At 43.3% G+C, this 20,578-nt stretch overlaps 1 protein-coding gene across 3 annotated transcripts in view; it reads left to right on the forward strand.

Annotated features, from left to right (window-relative positions):
- rspo1 (R-spondin 1) overlaps nt 1-20,578 on the forward strand; it is a 197,545-nt gene that overhangs the window by 128,754 nt on the left and 48,213 nt on the right. The gene's annotated exons all lie outside the window — the stretch shown is intronic.

Consider the following 20,578-nt stretch of genomic DNA (forward strand, 5'->3'; position numbering starts at 1 on the left):
AAGGCAGCTTCTTCACACAGCTGATCTGATCTAGGTTTGGGTTTAGATTTAGGTTTATTATTGGCATGTGTACCAAGGTAGAATGAAAAACTTTGATTTGCTTGCTATCCAAACAGATCAGATATACTATACATGAATATAATTGAGTCAAACGCAAGTAAAATAGATCGAGCAAAGGGGAAGACACAGAGACCAGAATATAGTTCTCAACCTCGTAGTGCATCAGTACCATAGACAAAGTCCAATGTCACAATGGGGTAGAGGTAGAGTCCGTAGCTTATGGAAGGACTGATAACAGAGGGGAAGAAGCTGTTCATGAGTCTAGTAGAGTGCACTTTCAAGCTTTTGTACCTTCTGCCAGACAGAAGCAGGGAGAAGATGGGATAACTGGGGTGGGACAAAACTTTGATTTTGTTGATGGAGTCAATGGTGGGAAGCCTGGTCTGTGATATAAACTGGGCGATATCTACAACTCTTTTTGTGATTGATTACATCTAACCACTTGACCGCTGAGGAATTAGTACCAACAAAGAGAAATATTGAAGATTTTTTTCAGTGTTAGTACTTGTCACGTAACCAACTCCATGGCATTTGGATGGGGAATTGGGAAGAGTTTGGGGACAATGAGAAAATAATTCTCGTCAGAACTATTCGAGAGGGAAGTTGATGGGTCTGCGTCTGTCTCTGATTTAACTCCCTGTCTGATTTTATTATTTATTGACCAACTGAGCAACAGTAGGTTTTGCCCGTTTGAAATAAAATATTGCCCTTGGATGAAACAAATCTATTACAATTTACCACTTGATAAATTATCTCAATATCAAAACATACATCCTAAATTAACTTTATGAAAATTCTAGCTCAAAGAAAATATCATTAACACACATCCATGCTAATATCTTACCTGTAATTCCATGGGCTCCTACCTTGTTTATCAGCTTCATGCTTGGCACCATATCAAAGGCTTTCTAAAACCTATCCTGCTTGTTGCTTCCTGAAAAAATTCCAACATATTTGTCAGGCAAGATCTCCCTTTAACAAAGCCATGCTGACTTGGCCTGTTTTACCATGTACAAAGTACCCCGAAACCTCATCCTTAATAACGGACTCTTACATTTTACCCACCATGGAAGTGAGACCAACTGGCCTATGTTTTTCTTTATATTCCTGACTTTAGTGATGCTTGAAAGATCACTACTAATGCCTCCACAATCTCAACAGCTACCTCTTTCAGAACCCTGGGGTGCAGTCCATCAGGTACAAGTGACTTATCCAAGCACCTTCTCCTCAGTAATAGTGACTGCACTCACTTCTGCCGCCTGACTCTTCAATTTTAGGCACATTGCCGGTGTCTTTCATTGTTAAGACAGATGCTAAAAGTTATTAATTTCATCCTCCAATTTTTTGTTTCCCATTACTAATTCTCCAGTGTTATTTTCCAGTGGTCTAATGTCCACTCTTGCTTATCTTTTACTTTTTTATATCTCAAAAAACTTTGGCATCCTCTTCTATGTTATTGGCTAGCTTATCTTTATATTTCATTTTGCTTTTGCTTTTATGCTATCTTTGACTTCCTTTGCCAAACACAGTAGCCTTATTCGTCCCTTAGTATGTTTCTTCCTCTTTGGGATGAATAGATCCTGCATCTTCTGAATTACTCCTAGAAACTCCTGTCATTGCTGCTCCACAGTCATTCCTGCTGGGGACCCTTTCCAATCAACTTCTCCCTCAGGCCTCTGTAGTTACCGTTACTCGACAGTAATACCGACACATCTGATTTCAGCTTCTCCCTCTCAAACTGCACATTGTATTCCATCATATTATGATCACTGCCTCCTAGCGGTGCCTTCACCTTAAGCTCCTGAATCAAGTCTGGTACATTACACAACCCCAGGAGAGGGTGGTATCATGCAAAATCTCGGGACATCTGCAGGAAAACTGTTTTCCTTTGTACTTCAATGTCTTGGTGATAAACTTTAACAGACAATTTGCTTACCTCATATCTACATTATCTTTTTATGGGGCTCGGAAAACGGAATTGACTCCCACATCACCATGACATGCCCTCCACCCTTCCACTAAGCGCTGGTCTCGTACTCCCCATCGACAACCCCTCACCAAATCCATCAAGTGCTTTTCCCATTCCCAATATCTCCAATATCCATTTCCAGTTTCCCAACATTGCCAGTATCTACATGTGTACAGTAGAGAGCATATTGATGGGTTGCATCCTGGCCTGGCTTGGCAATTCAAACTCCCAGGAATGAAGTAGATTGCAAAAAGCGGTGAACACTGCCTTGGTCCATAATGGGTTCTGACCTCCCCACCATCGAAGGGATCTACAGGAGTCGCTGCCTCGAAACCTGTATCGTCCAGGTTCAGGAGCAACTTCCCTACAACCATCAGACTATTAAACACTACAACCTCCAGATGGGCTCCATACTATATAGACTTGGGGACATTGTTTTTCCACTAGTATTAGACACTAATAGTGACACTAAAATAGACACTAATATTACTGTTTGCTTTTTAATATATATTGAACTTTTTATAGAGTACTATGTTTACATATCTGTTGTGCTGCTGCAAGTAAGAATGAAATTGGTCCGTTTCGGAACATATGACAATAAAACACTCTTAACATCACCCCGATTTCCATTCTCCAGTATCAACCGCATCACCACCAATCTAGCCATCACCAATATCCCCCCATCTCGGGACAAGCCACATCACCACTAAATGCTGCTCTACCTCTCCTGACAGCCTTCTCCTTTGGGTACACTGGAATCTATGGACAAGTGTATTTGATCTAAATGAATGTGCTTTCTCACTCTGTGTGTGCGTGGTAACCTAATGGTTAATGTTCCAGCTGAAGGACTACGTCATTGTCAGAAACTATGAAGGGGATATGAATGAATTGCTCGTCATTGTCCATCACTGGAAAACTGTCTTAAAATGTTTCATCGCTGATAAATTCCAATCAATTCACTGGTATCCTTTGCAATATTTGTCTCCCTTGATACGCGTGGCTCCAATTCCATATTGTGTAGGAAGGAACTGCAGACGTGGCTGTCTGAAGAAAGGTCTTGACCCGAAATGTCACCCATTCCTTCTCTCCAGAGATGTTGCCTGTCCCGCTGAGTTACTCCAGCATTTTGTGTCTACCAAGAAAATGCAGATGTGTAGGAATAAAAGCGGCAAGATGTGTAGGAAATGCTGATGCTGGTTTAAGCCGAAGAAAGACACAAAATGCTAGAACAACTCAGAGGGCCAGGCAGCATCTCTGGAGAAAGGGAATGGGTGACGTTTCGGATCGAGACCCTTCTTCAGACTGTCCAGTTCCATATTCCTGACTGTGTCAGGGTAAGTAGAGTGGCTCTATCAATGCCGTCTCCCCATCAGTGCCTAGATCCCGAAGAACTAAAGTGTAAATATTTCACCCGTTCTTCAAGTCAAGTCAAGTCAAGTCAAGTCAAGTTTATTTGTCACATGCAGTGAAATGAAAGTGGCAATGCCAGCGGATTGTGCACAAAAAAAGAATTACAGTTACAGCATATAAATAAAGTGAATACAGAGAAGACAAAATTTAGTCCCTGGAGTTATAAAAGTTAACAGTCCTGATGGCCTGTGGGAAGAAACTCCATCTCATCCTCTCCATTTTCACAGCGTGACAGCGGAGGCGCTTGCCTGACCGTAGCAGCTGGAACAGTCCGTAGCTGGGGTGGCAGCTGGGGTGGTCCCTCATAATCTTGCTTGCTCTCGATCTACACCTCCTGATGTATAGGTCCTGCAAGAGGGCTAGTGTAATTCCCATGGTGCGTTCTGCTGAACGCACTACTCTCTGCAGGGCCATCCTGTCCTGGGCAGAGCTGTTCCCAAACCAGACTGTAATGTTGCTGAGCAGGAGGTGAATTGGGGGCCATGGGGATTCTTGGTTGAGTGTTTGGAACTGATCCTCTGTCTAATAACATTGCAGTTGCAACATACCAAAAAAAGCTCTTGTTATATTGAATATTCAGTGTAATAAGATCTGTCATTCTATAATTTCCATCTCAATGTTGTTTTCAATTTCAGTCAGTATTTAGTGTGAGAGGCGCAGGGGAGTCAGGAGAAGGTTAAAGGGGGAATGCTGAATGACTGAGATCTTGCTTTTATCTCCACCAGGCTATAACGTGTATTCTTTCTGCTGTCCCCTACAGGGTCAAAAACTCCTCCGTACAAATTTATGGGGCTCAGAAAAATAATTGCTTTTGCCAGATTTCCTTGCAGAAAATAGTTAACTGCTTCTGTGAGGCCAATAAAAAGTTTTGTTGTGATGGGAAGTCCTTATTAATAGGTCACTTGGTGTGCATGGGCTTGTATAATTTTATTATGCATGCAGCAGAATATCAGACTCGAGATGCTAGACTTGCCAAAGCTTCCTTTCATTTATTTTGGCTCCACATGGTCAAATACCTCTTTAGAGCCATAATATCCGCATGAAAGCAGCGATTATCAGTTACAACCAGTAACAACAGCCTAAATCTCTCTTCCACAAACAGAATGCTTTGCTGGACAAGTGCATATTAAAACAATAGCAGATGATATAATATCAGCGAATACTATGTTAAAAATCTTGCTGATAGCGTAAAGCACACGTCATTGGCCCTGTTTAAAATGACATCTCTAATCTTTAGGAGATTGTATGTAGAACGGAGTAGTTCTTATGGATAAATCTATTTCTAACTCAATTGTCTTTAGCATAGATGAAGAAGTGTGATGTAGTCACATCACTTACCAACTGTTTTGAAGCATTTTTTTTAATGGTCAGCCTGTAGGTGTTGATGGGTAAGGATATTATCAGAGAGTCAGGGAAAGATACAGTGTGAAAGCAAGTGCTTAGCCCAGAGTTGGCCAGCCATCACCACCCGTTACACTAATCCTGCAATATTCTCCTTACATTATCATCAACTCCACTACATTCTATGGCTCATCTACATACCAGGGGCAATATACAGTTTGAACCAGGGTCTCTGGTGTCCTCAGCAGTGCTGGTTGTGCAGTCTCGCAGCAGCTGGAAGGAAGGACCTCCTATATCTCTTCTTGGTTCTTGGTCCTCCAAAATATTCCAAATGGAATTCACGCGCTTGGGGTGAAGGAGTCTGTCACTGAAGGAGCTACTCAGTGCAGTGACAGTGTCCTGCATGGGGTGGGAGACGTTGTCCAGCAGCGATGTTAGCTTTGCCATCATCCTCCTCTCTCCCACCACCTGCACTGAGTCGAGGGGGCAACCCAGGACAGAGCTGGCCTTCCTGACCAGCTTGTTGAGTCTCTTCCCTTCTGCCGCTGAGATGCTGCTGCTCCAGCAGACCACTCCATAGAAAATGGCCGATGCAACCACCGTGTTGTAGAAGGTCCTTAGGAGTGCCCCCTGCACTCCAAAAGACCTGAGTCTCCTTAGCGGATAAAGTCTGCTCTGGCCCTTTCTGTATAGCGCATCGGTGTTTTCAGTCCAGTCCAGTTTATTGTTGAGGTTTTCACCCAGGTTCTTATAAGAATCCACCCTCTCGATGTCCATTCCCTGGATGTTCACCGGTGTCGGGGGGACCTGGCTGCGCCTGCGGAAATCTACCACCATCTCTTTATCATTTTATTCTGAGGCTGTTCCTCTGGTTCTAGACTCTTCTACAAGTGGAAACATCCTCTCCACATTCATTCCATTTAGGCCTTTCATTATCCAGTAGGTTTCAATGAGATCCCTCCTCATCCTTCTGAACTTTAGCGATTACAGGCCCCAAGTCATCAAATGCTGCTCATGCCTCTGAACTTTAGAGAGATGAATGGGAAATAAAATATAACCTTGATAAATATGAAATTATATATTTCGGAGAAAATATACATTGTTAAATCTTAGAACAACAGAGCTACTGTTTTGATTTTGTTTAAACGGGACGGATTTAGATATCTGTAGAAAAGGAAATCTCCAGTCCAAGGTTTCACAAAAGGAGACATCAACATCTAGACCAAAGATGCAACATTAAACTTGCACACATCATTATTTAGGCTGCATTTAGAACAAAGTTAGTTTTAGTTGCTTCAGAAAAGATGTCCAAGCCAATACTAGACTCACAAGGTTGACAGCAGTCATTTTAAGCTTTAAATGAGTATGTGGGCAATCCTGGTATTTTACATGAAAATGGAGAAATTAAAGAGAATTTGTGACAGAATGATGAAACTCACAAGGACGTCTTCTAAAATAAATTTGGCAAATGTAGATAAGCGATATGCATTGAGACAATGAGACAATGCAACCGCTGGTAATGAGACAATGCAACTTTTACGGGAAGCACGGTGCCGCAATGGTAAAGTTGTTGCTTTACAGCGTTTGCAGTGCTGGAGACCTGGGTTCCATCCTGACTACAGGTGCTTGTCGGTACGGAGTTTGTACGTTCTCCCCGCGACCGCGTGGGTTTTCACCGAGATCTTTGGTTTCCTCCCACACTCCAAAGACGTGCAGGTTTGTAGGTTTGTGGCTTGGTATAATTGTACGTTGTCCCTGGTGTGGGTAGGATATTGTTAGTGAGCGGGGATCACTGGTCGATGCAGACCCGGTGGGCCGAAGGGTTTGTTTCCCCGCTGTATCTCTAAACTAAACTAAACTCAGTTAGTGAAGGCACAGAGAAACTGTGGGGAAAGCTGGAAACAGAATCCTCAACAACGTCATTCAAAAACCAAATAATTAAATATTGAAAAAGAGGAAAGATATGGATAAACATAATAAAATAGAGAACATATTCAGAGAATTGCCTAGACTCTGTCTGTATTACCAGACTCATCTGACATTCAGCGTCTACTGAGCTGATGTGGAGTTAAGCATACATCAATGTACTAAACAGCTTTTATTTACACCTCAGGAATATGCAGTACAAGAGCTTTCTGTTGCACAATAATTCATAGTTTTGTAATAACATAAATCCAGAAATATAAACAGTTTTGTATATTTAGGCAAAATAAAACAGAGGAATGCTCCCACTGTGGAATAGGCTTTAACAATATGCCAAATGTTTTGGATGGGGATTAACATTTTTAACAAAATATAAATGACGTAATCCCAAATTATGTGACATTCTTAAAGTAATAATTATTGTTTCCAATCAATACCACTTCCAGTACAAGGGACATACAGGGATATTTCAGTGACTGACCCACTGGAACAGCTGATGGCTGCTGCCTCACAGCTCCAGGGACCCAGGGTCAATCCTGACCTCTGGCTGCTGACTATGTGGAATTTGCACGTTCTCACTCTGACCACATGGAGTTACCCTGGGCACTCCAGTTTCTTTTCATGTCCTAAACACATCTGCGTTGTTAAGTTGAAAAAAATATATAAAGTGCTGGAGTAATTTAGCAGGTCAGGCAGCTTCTCTGGAGAACATGGATAGGTGACGTTTGAGGTCAGGATCCTTCTTCAAACCCCATTGGGCCCAAACTGGGACGTCTAGCGCCAGAACTGGAAGTTATCTGAAGAAGGGTCCTGCCCCAAAACACCACCTATCCATGTTCTCCAGAGATGCTACCTGACCCACTTTGTGTCTTTTTTGTAAACCAGCATCTGTAGTTCCTTGTTTCTACCTCTGTGTTGTTAGGTTAATTGCTTTTATTATGTAGGCGAACCATAGAATATGAGTGTAACTGCTGCGAATTAAGGGAGAATGAAATGAGATGAGTGTAAGTGGGTGTCTGGTGATCAACATGGACTCTGGGATGTGACTGGTTTATGCACTCTGTTTTTGGAAACAGTGGTGAGTAAGCTGGAGAATAATTGAGGATGGATTTGAAGTACCCACACACACCCAATCTATTCAACAAATAAAAATAAACAACAAAACCATGGTGTATCTGGTCAGGCCCATTTGCCAAGTCTTTGAATATTGCCCAGTCTACCGACTGTAAGCAATCTTGGAGTCGTTCCTCTGCCTCCCCTGGCCAGCTCTGTGCAGTCCTTACTGTTGGGTACACATTGGAGTTACAAGCAGCCTAAAATCGTTATATTTCTCAAGACGTTGATGAATGTACCTTCTGAGATATCTTTTGGTTTAAACAAAATTAAGTGGAAGCCTGGACTATTCAGTACAGAACTGATTGTGGTTGTGAAAATGGGATCAAAGAGTAAAGAACAGATTGGGCATTTGAGTTCAATACAACTATTTCTGCAGAAGAAAAATGTCAGTGTGCGGAAAGATTTCCATTTTCACCAAAACAAAGAGACAAAGGGCTGGAGTAACTCAACGGGTCAGGCAGCATCTCTGCAGAACATGGATAGATGATGTTTCGGGTTAGGACCTTTCTTCAGACTCCGAAGAAGACCCAAGACCCAAATCATTATCTATCCTTTTTTTTTAGAGATGCTGCCTTACCTGCTGAGTTACTCCTGCACTTTGTGTATTGTTTTATAAACCAGCCCCTGCAGTTCCTTGCTTTTACATTTTCCAGTTTGACAATGCAGACGGTGACTTACTGAGGGAATTACCTTAACATTCTAGAATGAATTAAATCAAAGAATTAAAATCAGGTAGGATTCCATTATATTATTACCCATGACAATATACCAGTGCATTAAACTGGGCTAACAGTTGTAACTTCAATGTAAACAAAAGGGTCATTTGATGCATTTAGCATGATTCTGTGCAGAGCATGTGGCTACAGTTGATCATTTCCATCCTGCTCTGATGAATTTAGTTTTCATGAATGTCCTTGATTCATTGTCTGATCTTCACTCACCAGCTGGAGTTCTGCATCCACACAGGCAGTAGAAAGGCAGTGTTTAAATGAGGCTCAGGTGACAAACTGACGTTACAATTGGACCCTTGATGTGGAGCAATATTGATTGACTTGGAGCAGGGAAGTCACTGTTCCAACCTAATGTTTAGTTTAGAGATACAGCGCGGAAACATATTAACACTATCCTAAACACACTGGGGACAATTTACACTTATGCCAAGCCAAATAACCTACAAACCAGTACGTCTTTGGAGTGTGGGAGGAAACTGAAGATCTCGGGGAAAACCCATGCAGGTCACGGGGAGAATGTACAAACTCCGTACAGACAGCATCCGTAGTCGGGATCGAACCCCGGTCTCTGGCACTACAAGCGCTGTAAGGTGTAAGGGGTTTCTGCGCCGAGCTTTCGCCCGACCTAAGGTCCTTGCTCTGATCCCTTGACCAGGCCGTGCACACTGGTTCCCCGTGAGTGGTTCGACCCACTCACCCCTTACGGTTCTAGACACTGGGCTTAGATGCAGGAGCTCTTATAGTGCAGAAAAAATTCAACCAGACCAGATTTTAAAACCAGGGTTTAAATGAAAAAGGCTTTTATTCAGCACTTGGGACTATTGTCCATGAATACTTATACAGTTCTATAATACATGTCTATGAAACACATACCGAATCACACGAATACTTATAACTATGAATCATAAAACACACACAGTTCTATAAGACATATACACGAATACCTTTTACTTATGAATTCTTAAACACAGTTCTGCAAGACACATACACGAATACCTTTTACTTATGAATTCTTAAACGCAGTTCTGCAAGACACATACACGACTGTAAGATGGGGAACGCACGACGCATCGCAACCTTGACCAACACATATTTTAGTACACACCCAACGTTTATTCACAACCACCCTCCCCTCTACACTAAACTATGTCCAGGATATGTAGGATTTGGAATGCATGCTCACCATGGGGCTATTACTGGGGTTACTGGCTGTTCGTTTGGCAGTATTTCTCCTCGAGTTGCGTGCCTGTTCCTCTCTCTTGCATCCGTTTTTCTTGCCTGTCTTTTCTTCCTCCTGCATTCGTTTTCTTGCCTGCTTGCGTTTCTTGCAGGTTTTCTTCTAGCTTCAGCTTCTTCCTCCAGTATTTCTTCTTTCCTTTAAAACCCAAAAGTAGTGGCCAGTTATACTGTTTCTGACCCGTCCTATCTCCCGCCAGATCTTGGAATCTCTTTGTTCAAAAAGATATGTATGAGGTTTTCTTCTGATCTGCGCTTATGTTCGGGGATACCGGGGATGGCCAGAAGGTGTAAATTGGGATTTCATTGTGAGGTGATGGGTGTTAACTGGTTTCCCATCACCTACCAGGTAGTTTTCTATGGGCTATTGTGCCCCCTCACTGAGATGAACTGTTTAGGTCGGCTTGGGGCATTGTGAGTATGCTGATGTCAGCGCCCCAGTGTCTGGACTCCGACCTGGTTTCGTAGGTTTCTGCATGGCCAATACCCATCCTTTGTTCTGGCCATGGCTTTGCAGAAAACCTAGAGACTGGGATGTAAGGTTTTTACCTTTTTTGTGGCTGGTCACGAGGTCCTGCGGCCATTTTAGGACCCACAGATTGTGACATCCTTTGGTAAACTGACTGCAGCCTTTCTCCGCTATCAGCCCCAGTCTCCCGTTTAAAATGTCCAAACTGCAGCTCTTTGGTTTTGTGTTGATTTCAGAATGAGGGAAAACTTCTCAAATCTTACAAAGGCAACAACTCCCGCTGCGCCATCTTGTCGTCCTGGTCAGGAAAATGATCAGGAAAAGATCTGAAACCAGCTGGATGGTGGAGCCTGCAGGAAGGAACTGCAGATGCTAGTTTACACTGAAGATAGACACAAAGTGCTGGAGTAGCTTGGCAGGTCAGGCGGCATCTTTGGAGAAACGGAAAAGGTGGCGTTTCAGGTCAAAAACTAAAGAAGGGCTCCGACCTGAAACGTCACCTATTCCTTTTCTCCAGAGATGCTGCCTGACCCACTGAATTACTCCAGTATTTAGCCTATCTTTGGATGATGGAATAGGCTGCCAAGCTCTCCATGGAGAACAGACCTTTGGGAGAGTAAATGGCCCAAGAGTAAAGTTACAGCTTTCCCATGATCCAGATTTCTTCCACCCAATCCAACCCTCCTCTCTCTGAGACCTCTTTGGGCTCTCCAGAAGTAGGTGGAGACCTTTCATTGTCTGAGCTTTACTCACAAAAAGGCACACTGCACCTTTTCATAAACAGTCCTTGCAGGCGGTAGAAAGGCAGCGTTTAAATGAGGCTCAGGTGACAAACCTTGAGGTGTCAGGATGTTCCAATGCATGTGTAGGAAGGAACTGCAGATGCTGGATTACCCAAAAAGCTGAAGTAACTCTGTGGGTCAGGCTGCGTCTCTGGAGAAAAGGAATCGATGACGTTTCGGGCCAAGACCCTTTCCAATGCATTATGACCAATCCCGAAGCCCTTTGTAAATTCCTAACTTTTGATTTTCATTTTAAGAAAAGGAATTTGAAAAATTGTAGATTCTCCAGCAAGTTTTGGAATTGTTAGCCTTGAGGCTAAAGCTTTATATAGTGTAGTGTTTACTACACTGTAACAGGTATCTGTGGCAGTGCTCTGAGGTAGTAGTAATGCTCTGATTCATTTCAAGAACCTCCCATTAGACAATAGACCATATCCTTTCTTATGTATCTTGGATTTATAAAAATACTGTTGATTTGAGTCCTGTGGATTGGAAACTCATCTCTGGTTTTTCAGTGAGGCTCTCCTTGGGGTCTGTCCAAAACTAGCATTACAAAATCTTTATTTTAGTTTTGATTGTGATTATATTGCACTTCATAATGTGTGTAGTCAGTTTAGAACATAAAGTGAACCCAACCAAGACTGAGCAGCAGGAAAGTTACAGTAAACACCACATCCAAGCACTTTACAGTCTGTCTGCACATGTATTCTAGAATTGAATCGTGAGTTGGATTCAAGTGTTTCAAAAAGACTACCTGCTTAACACAAATAACGTAACGCTCGGTTTGATTAAACATCGAACTTAATTTTTAAACAGTTGGGCTTTATATAAACTTTAATTTAGTTTTAGTTTTTGAGATACAGCGCGGAAACAGGCCCTTCAGCCCACCAAGTCCGTGCCAACCAACGAGCCCCGGACATTGACACTACCTTACTCACACGAGGGACCATTTTACATTTATACCAAGCCAATGAACCTGTACGTCTTTGGAGTGTGGGAGGAAACCAAAGATCTCGGAGAAAACTCATGCGGTCACAGGGAGAACGTATAAACTCCGTACAGACAGCACCTATAGTCGGGATGGAACCCGGGTCTCTGGCGCAGTAAGGCAGCAACTCTACTGCTGCGCCACCATTCCATTTGGATTGGTTTCCTGGACGCCACTGTCTATGACTCCTGGAAGTCCAGTGATCATATCTCCAACCCATTCAGCACTCCACTATTATGTCGCATAACCCTAGTTTATGCAACATAAGGGAGACCTGTTGTACATCATGGCTTCCTGTACTTTACCACATTGTATGTTGAAGTTTTGGCTTACGCACATTTACATGCAACAGTTTTAGCACAGCACATCAAAAGAAGCCAGGTTAATGATTGGGACCTGGTATATTTTCATTTTCCATTCTTCCATCAACTTGTCTCAAAGCTGCTCCAGAGCAAATAATCTCAAACCTTTAAATCCTTCCAAGCAACTTGAACCCCATCAGCTTGGTGTTCTGAACTGCTCCACGATTCCCAAACCTTGTAAATAAACTAAAACTAGATCAATACCCCAAATGCCACCGAACCAGATACATAAATAATAATGGAATGGTGCTGAAAAGAATTATATTCAGTGAAAGGTTGCTTGCAATAATCATGACCTAAACACAGTAACAAGGGGTCATTTCCCCTCTCCTCTGCTTTCATTATCTTTAAATAATAAGTACAATAAACCATCTCAATAACAGAACTCTATATAGCGGATTTTGGTTATAGTCACGTAAGGGGGAGGTGCAGCGAGACCTGGGTGTCCTTGTACACCAGTCACTGAAAATTGGCGTGCAGGTACAACAGGCAGTGAAGAAAGTTAATGGAATGTTGGCCTTCATAGCAAGAGGATTTCAGTATAGGAGTAAAGAGGTTCTTCTGCAGTTGTATCGGGCCACATCTGGAATATTGTGTACAATTTTGGTCTCCTAATTTGAGGAAGGACATCCTTGTAATTGAGGCAGTGCAGCGTAGGTTCACGAGATTGATCCCTGGGATGGCGGGACTGTCATATGAGGAAAGATTGAAATTGTATTCACTGGATGAAGGATGAGAGGGGAACTTATAGAAACATATAAAATTATAAAAGGACTGGACAGGTATATAGATGCAGGAAAAATGTTCCTATTGTTGGGCGAGTTCAGAACCAGGGGACACAGTCTTAGAATAAAGGGGAGGCCATTTAAAACTGAGATGAGAAAAAAGTTTTCCACCCAGAGAGTTGTGAATTTGTGGAATTCTCTACCACAGAGGGCAGTGGAAGCCAAATCACTGATTGGATTTAAGAGAGAGTTAGATAGAGCGGTAGGGGCTAGTGGAATCGTGGGATATTGGGAGAAGGCAGGCACGGGTTATTAGAAACATAGAAACATAGAAAATAGGTGCAGGAGGAGGCCATTTGGCCCTTCAAACCAGCACCACCATTCATTGTGATCATGGCTGATCGTCCCCAATCAATAACCCGTGCCTGCCTTCTCCCCATATCCCTCAATTCCACCTGCTCCGCGAGCTCTATCTAATTTATTGATTGGGGACGATCAGCCATGATCACAATGAATGGCGGTGCTGGCTCGAAGGGCCAAATGGCCTCCTCCTGCACCTATTTTCTATGTTTCTAATGGACCGAGGCTCCCATTGCAGTATCTCTCCTCTTACGTCAGTTACCCACTGAGCTGGTGCCATGTGGAGGTAGGGAGCAGTATGAAGGTGGTGTGTGTACTGGGCCCGTCCCTGGCGCACACAGCACATGTGGGGGTAGGGAGCAGCATGTAGGTGGTGTGTGTACTGGGCCCGTCCCTGGCGTACACAGCACATGTGGGGGTAGGGAGCAGCATGAAGATGGTGTGTGTACTGGGCCCATCCCTGGCGCACACAGCACATGTGGGGCCAGGGACTCTGCCGCTCCGCCTGTGAATTCCTGCTTGTTCATTCCCCCCCCCCACTTGGCATTTCTTCCCTCCCAGTCTTGGGGTAAACTCTACCCCCACCCACCCCCCCCTCACTCGGTTGTAGCAGGCAGTCGGCATCCCTCCCCCTGTGGTCTGTTATTGCGAGGGTTTACTGTATTTTGCATTGCTATTAAAACCATGGATGTTAGGTTCACTAATCTACAGTCACCAGGGTTTTCCTTGCAGCCCTTTGTAAATAAAGGCACAACATTAGCCACCCTCTGTCCTAACAGCACCTCGCCCGGATCAGAACATTCAGTAAGATTTTTTTATTTTGATGCCTTTATAATCTTTTGTGCAAACCATGTCACATATATCAAAACTATAGTGGATAGAAAACTTATTTCCTTCAATCTCTTATGAAATTCAGTCCAGTGATTATATCGAGCATTTCACAGGTGAAAATTGCTACACATTGCAATTCTTACTTGAATCATCCTTGCATGTATGAATAATACAGATTTATTATAATTCAAAGCACAGTGTGAGCATTTCAATTCTTTAGCCTACCATTTTGCTAAAATAGTGGATGAATTGCATGACCCTTGCATAGAGCAGTGAACAAAGAACTGCAGTTGCTGGTTAATACGCAAAAGGCACAAAGTGCTGGAGTAATTTAGCAGGTCAGGCAGCATCTCAGGAGAACATGGATAGGTGATGTTTTAGGTCGGGACCCATTTTCAGATTGAAGAAGGGTCAGTTTGAAGAATAATAATAATATAATAATATAACATATTCCTTTATTCGTTCCACACCGGGGAAATTTACAGTGTTACAGCAGCAAAGTGGATAGCAAGAGATCATTCATTATAAATAAAAGTAAAGACAAGGATAAATTGTCATCAGTATTGGTATCGACCCAAACCGTCACCTATCCATGATCTCCAAGCCTGCTGCCTGACTTTCTGAGTTACTCCAGCACATTGTGTCCCCTTGCTTAGAGCCTGCTGTGTGTTCCATTGGACAGTGTAATGGGCAGCAGGTAGGGTTGCCAACTGTCCCGTAATAGCCGGGACATCCTGTATATTGGGCTAAATTGGTTTGTCCCGTACGGGACCGCCCTTGTCCCGTATTAAGCCCGGGATGGGGGGCTGTAGGCCAGGACAGTGTAGGCCCGGACAGTGTAGCCTGGATAGTGTAGGTCTGGACAGTGTAGGCCCAGACAGTGTAGGTCCGGACAGTGTAGGTCTGGACAGTGTAGGCCCGGACAGTGTAGGTCCGGACAGTGTAGGTCTGGACAGTGTAGATCTGGACAGTGTAGGCCCGGACACTGTAGGTCTGGACAGTGTAGATCTGGACAGTGTAGGCCCGGACACTGTAGGTCTGGACAGTGTAGATCTGGACAGTGTAGGTCCGGACAGTGTAGGTCCGGACAGTGTAGATCCGGACATTGTAGGCCTGGACAGTGTAGTTCCGGACAGTGTAAGCCTGGACAGTGTAGGTCTGGACAGTGTAGGCCTGGACAGTGTAGTTCCGGACAGTGAAGCCTAGACAGTGTAGGCCCGGACAGTGTAGTTCCGGACAGTGTATGCCTGGACAGTATAGGCCCGCACAGTGTAAGCCCGGACAGTGTAGGTCTGGACAGTGTAGGTCTGGACAGTGTAGGTCCGGAGGTCCGGACAGTGTAGGTTCGGATAGTGTAGGTCCGGAGGCCCAGGCGCCGCCTAACGGAAGCTGCATAGCGACCTGCCTCCCGGCCCGGGCGGCTACCATTGGTGGAGTGGGAGCACGTGGCCGCTGGCTGGATGAGGTTACGTGGGGCGCGGGATGGTGACGTCACTTGTCCCTTATTGGGAGTGAGATAGTTGGCACTCTTAGCAGCAGGACAGCAATGAGTTTTGGTGGTATGAGGTATCAAATGTCTCTAGAGCAACTCGCAGGCAAAGAAACAAAGCTGAGGGAACATTCATCAAGTGACAGAGCCCCTGGGGTTATATATTTGTGCGTTACAGTTAAACATTTTGCTTGGGTATGTTTTCCCTCTTTTTCTTCCTCAATGTTGTTAAAATATGATGAAGAACCATGGCTATAAATTCCTGCAGGATGAGTTAGCCCCTGGTACAGTACTGTCAGCTCTGCTTGAGAAATGGGGTCAAGATTTACATTGGGCGGCGCCTGCCTGCTACAAAGAGTTCTTGTCCGAGTGAAATGGAATAATAATTATGAAGAATTATAAACTGTTCATTAAGTTGTTATGAGCAATGCCAGACATAAATTTAAGTTCTCCAATATGTAAAAGAGCTCCATGTTCAACATTGTGTGAGATACTCAGAGGGTTATATTTGTACATATGATTTGCTTATGTATTGGTTTCTGTTTAAAAGTTGCTGAACATCATCTCTATGATTCAGAGATGAAGCCTTCTGCCAAGTCAACAGAGTTGATATGTGATGCAGATATGTGATGCAAACCACTAGTAAAGATAGACACAAAGTGCTGCATTAACTCAGCAGGCCAGCCATCATCTGTAGATAGACACAGAGTGCTGGATTAACTTAGCGGGCCAGGCAGCATCCGTAGATAGACACCGAGTGCTGGATTAATTTAGCGGGCCAGGCAGCATCTGTAGATAGACACACATTGCTGGATTAACTTAGCGGGCTCGGCAGCATCTGTAGATAGACACACAGTGCTGGATTAAGTCAGCGGCCAGGCAGCATCTCCATTTTAGGTCGGGACCCTTTGTCAGATTGATTGTGGGGGGGGGGGGGGGTGAACTGGGAGCAAGAAAAGGCCAGGACAAATCAGGGATTTGACAGATGACCTCAGGCAGGGAGGTTTCCTGAAAGGGCAGTTGTTGGCTAAGGATGGTGTGATCCCAAGAGGGGTACATTATTGCAAACTGTGGAACATGTTAACCAACATAGTGGAGAAAGGGATGGGGAGAGGGGAGTGTCTGTAAAAGTCACCAAAAATGAGCAAATTCACCATTCATACAACTGGTATCTTTATATCCCCACCACTATTAGTTTCTTCCCCCTGTTCAGCAGCTCCTAACCAGTGTTCAGAGAGCAGCAAGATAGGAATTACCAGATCGCTCTTTGGGCCAGTAACCCAGGCATGTCCTGCTACACCATCCTCTTCTCTCATTCATTGCCATCAGATCTATTCCTCAAGCTGAGCCATGTGTGAGGACAAACAAACCAAGCACAGTCTATTGTTACAATGGCCAAAGGGACACCATTTTACTTTCTTTACAGTAGAGGACAGAAATCACATGGACATACATTTGAATTTGTAAATTGGATCATAGAGTCATTCAGGTTATGGGGTCGTACTGCGCAGACACAGGCTCCTCAGCCCAACTTGCCCCTGCCGATCAAGATGCCCCATCTACACTAGTCCCACTGGCCCTCTAAAACATCCCTGTCCATGTACCATGTTGAAGGTCTAACATTCAATGGAATCATGGCAGATTATAAACTCACCCTTCATTCCCACTTATCTCCCCACATCAAGAATCTACCTCCACCTTAAAAATATTCCAAGATTTTGTTTCCATTCCTCTTTGAAGAAGAATTCCAAATTTAAAAAAACATCTGAAAGAAAACATTCCCCCGCAACTTTTTTCTTAAATATATGAACTTTTATTTTTAAGTAGAGAGCCCGAGATGCAGATACCCCACAAGAGAAAATACTTTCTCCACATTCAACAGTAAACTGGGTTGTGTTGAAAATCCGGAAAAATGTATTGCCAAATTAAAAGGTCAAATATTAGATGGAAGTGTCCAGATGGCAGTTAGAACTTTGTGCCAGCAGGTAGTATTGTGCCAGCAGATAGTATTGTGCCAGCAGGTAGTATTATGCCAGCAGGTAGTATTATGCCAGCAGGTAGTATTCAGAGTGAATGGAATCAATCTGACTGTCAATGCATTTGCGTGAACTTTAGCAGCATCAACTTTAAAATTGATCCTTGCAGCTGAAAAATTAACTATTTTCCCTCCTAAATTCCTGCATGCATTTAAAGACTCCAGTCACCTAAAGTTCTTTAGAGATACAGCGTGGAAACAGGCCCTTCGGCCCACCGAGTCTGCGCCGACCAGCGATCCCTGCACACTCACACTATCCTACACACTAGGGAAAATTTACAATTTTTACCGAAGCCAATTAACCTAAAAACCTGTACGTCTTTGGAGTGTGGGAGGAAACTGAAGCACCCCAAGAAAACCCACGGGGAAAACGTGCAAACTCCAAACAGACAGCACCCGTAGTCAGGATGGAACCTGGTCTCTGGGGCTGTAAGGCAGCAACTGCACTGCTGCGCCACCGTGTGTTATAGTGCAAGTTGGGTGGTGTCTAAAATAATCCCAGTCTGAGTCTGGAGAGCATCCATTGATATGAAATCTCATGCAGGAAGCAGAAGACTGTGTAGCCACTTCCTTGATCATCCTCCAAATAAGAGATTCATCATGAAATAAATATTTTATGACCTTGCAGCAAAATTATGACATTTTCTGAAGGTTATTTTACAGAAACGTATTTCATCGGTATTTCATCGGTGCCCGAGTGCATGATCTTTATGCTACTTTCTCAGGGCACTGAAAGAATTTCTACCTGTTGCTCATCGGTTACGTAGTAATGGGTGGAAGATGTTTCAACTCAATAGGCAATGGGGAAAATAACAAAAACTGCCATATTGTCTCTTCCCCAGTACCTCAGGGACTTTCACCATTCACTCACGGAAATTACAAACAAAACTATCGCAATGGTACCATTGCAAGCAGATAAGATGGATATGAGTTGGGTTTTGATTTGATTGCTGTGAACTGTAAAAAAGGGGAGATGATTACTCTTGCCAGACTTCATGAGAAACAAGACTAGAAGCTGAAAGAAATCCCTTTTACCTCAGACAAAGTAATTGATGTCTGGAATAAATTGTCATCAAAGAAAGTCAATGTTAAAAGGAAGAGGAACAAGCTTTTGAATTTGAAGTGGATTGAAAGTTACAGGAGTAAATTCCATACAGATGATCGTGTACTCAACAGAGAGCTATTGGTTCAAGACTTTGCAAATCAAAATATCTGCAAATGCAGCAGGCCAATCTTCAGTATTATTAAGAGGTTTTGATGGAGCAATTCCATTTTCTCCAAGGAGACAATAATAAGTGTCTTTCAGTTTCAAGTTATAATTGAGATTCAAGGCAGAGATGAGGTGAACATTCTTTAACATATTGTTTTAGGTATGAAATGCTTCTCCTCAAATCATTGTGCAAGCACTGTCTATTAGATTGTTTGGGGAAAATTAGCCAAATATTTTAAGCACAGGGAAATGAGCAGCTCGTGAAAAAGTTCAGGGAGGAGAATTTGTTTAGGATTATCTTGCCTATTTATGATTTTGGAACCCATGTATCATTGAATTTTGCCTGTCTTCTGAAACGGCTGAGAAGATTACTCATTTTAAGAGGCATTGAGGAATGAGCACAGCGTATCCAGTTAACAAATAATAATGGACATAGAACAGGTATAGCACAGAAGAAGGCCCTTCAGCCCACGATGTCTGTGCCACACATGATGCCAAGACTGATTTTTATCTGCCTGCATGTAATCCATTTCCATACCCTGCACAGTCACATGCCTATACTAAGTCTCTTAAATGCCACTATTGTATCTACTCCAAAACAGTTGCCACACTCATCTCCTTTAAACTTTGCCCATCTCACCTTTAGCTATGCCCTCTAGTATTTGATTTTTGCATCCTGAGAAAAAGTCTCTGACTGTCTACCCTATCTACGTCTCTTGTAATTTTATATAGTTTTATCAGATCTCCCCGCAACCTCCTGAGCGTTCCATAGAAAACAATCCAAGTTTGTCCAATCACTGTGTAGCAAATCCCCCTATTCCAGGCATCATTTCGGAAACCTCCCTCTGCATCCTCTCCAAAACCTCCACATCCTTCCTGCAATGTGGCGACCAGAAGTGTATGCAATACTCCAAATGCGGCCTAACCAAAGTCCTATAGAGCTGCATCATGACTTCCTGACTCGTATACTTCATGCTCCTACTACTGAAGGCAAGCCTACCATATGCCTTCTTGAGCACTTTACTTGTGTTGCCACTATCAGGGAGTTGTGAACTTGAACCCAGAGATCCCTGTACATCCCTGTACATCAATGCTGTTAAAGGTCATGCCATTAATTGTACATGTTTCCCTGGCATTAAATTCAATAAATCCTCTTTTTTAGCTCAATGGAATAATTCCTGATTTGGTGGGGCTGAATAGTTTTTGTCTGGGAAAACTTTAGATCCGTTGCTTTTTTTCGGAAGTGTGACACGTTAGTGGAGGTTCATGTCCAATGCTAAATAAGTGGAATAGGGAGAGTCTCTCATCAAGCAATATTGATCCACTATAGACACAAAATGCTGGAGTAACTCAGCAGGTCAGGCAGCATCTCTGGAGAGAAGGAATAGGTAAGGTTTTGATTCAAGGCCTCCTCATCAGACTGACCCTAAACATTACCTATTCCTTTTCTCCAGAGATGCTGCTCTGAGTTACCACAGCATTTTGTGTCTACCTTCAGGTACAATGCCCTCCATAATGTTTGGGACAAAGACCCATCATTT

Source organism: Rhinoraja longicauda, chromosome 27 (genome assembly GCF_053455715.1).
Source record: "Rhinoraja longicauda isolate Sanriku21f chromosome 27, sRhiLon1.1, whole genome shotgun sequence".
NCBI classification, from domain to species: domain Eukaryota; kingdom Metazoa; phylum Chordata; class Chondrichthyes; order Rajiformes; family Arhynchobatidae; genus Rhinoraja; species Rhinoraja longicauda.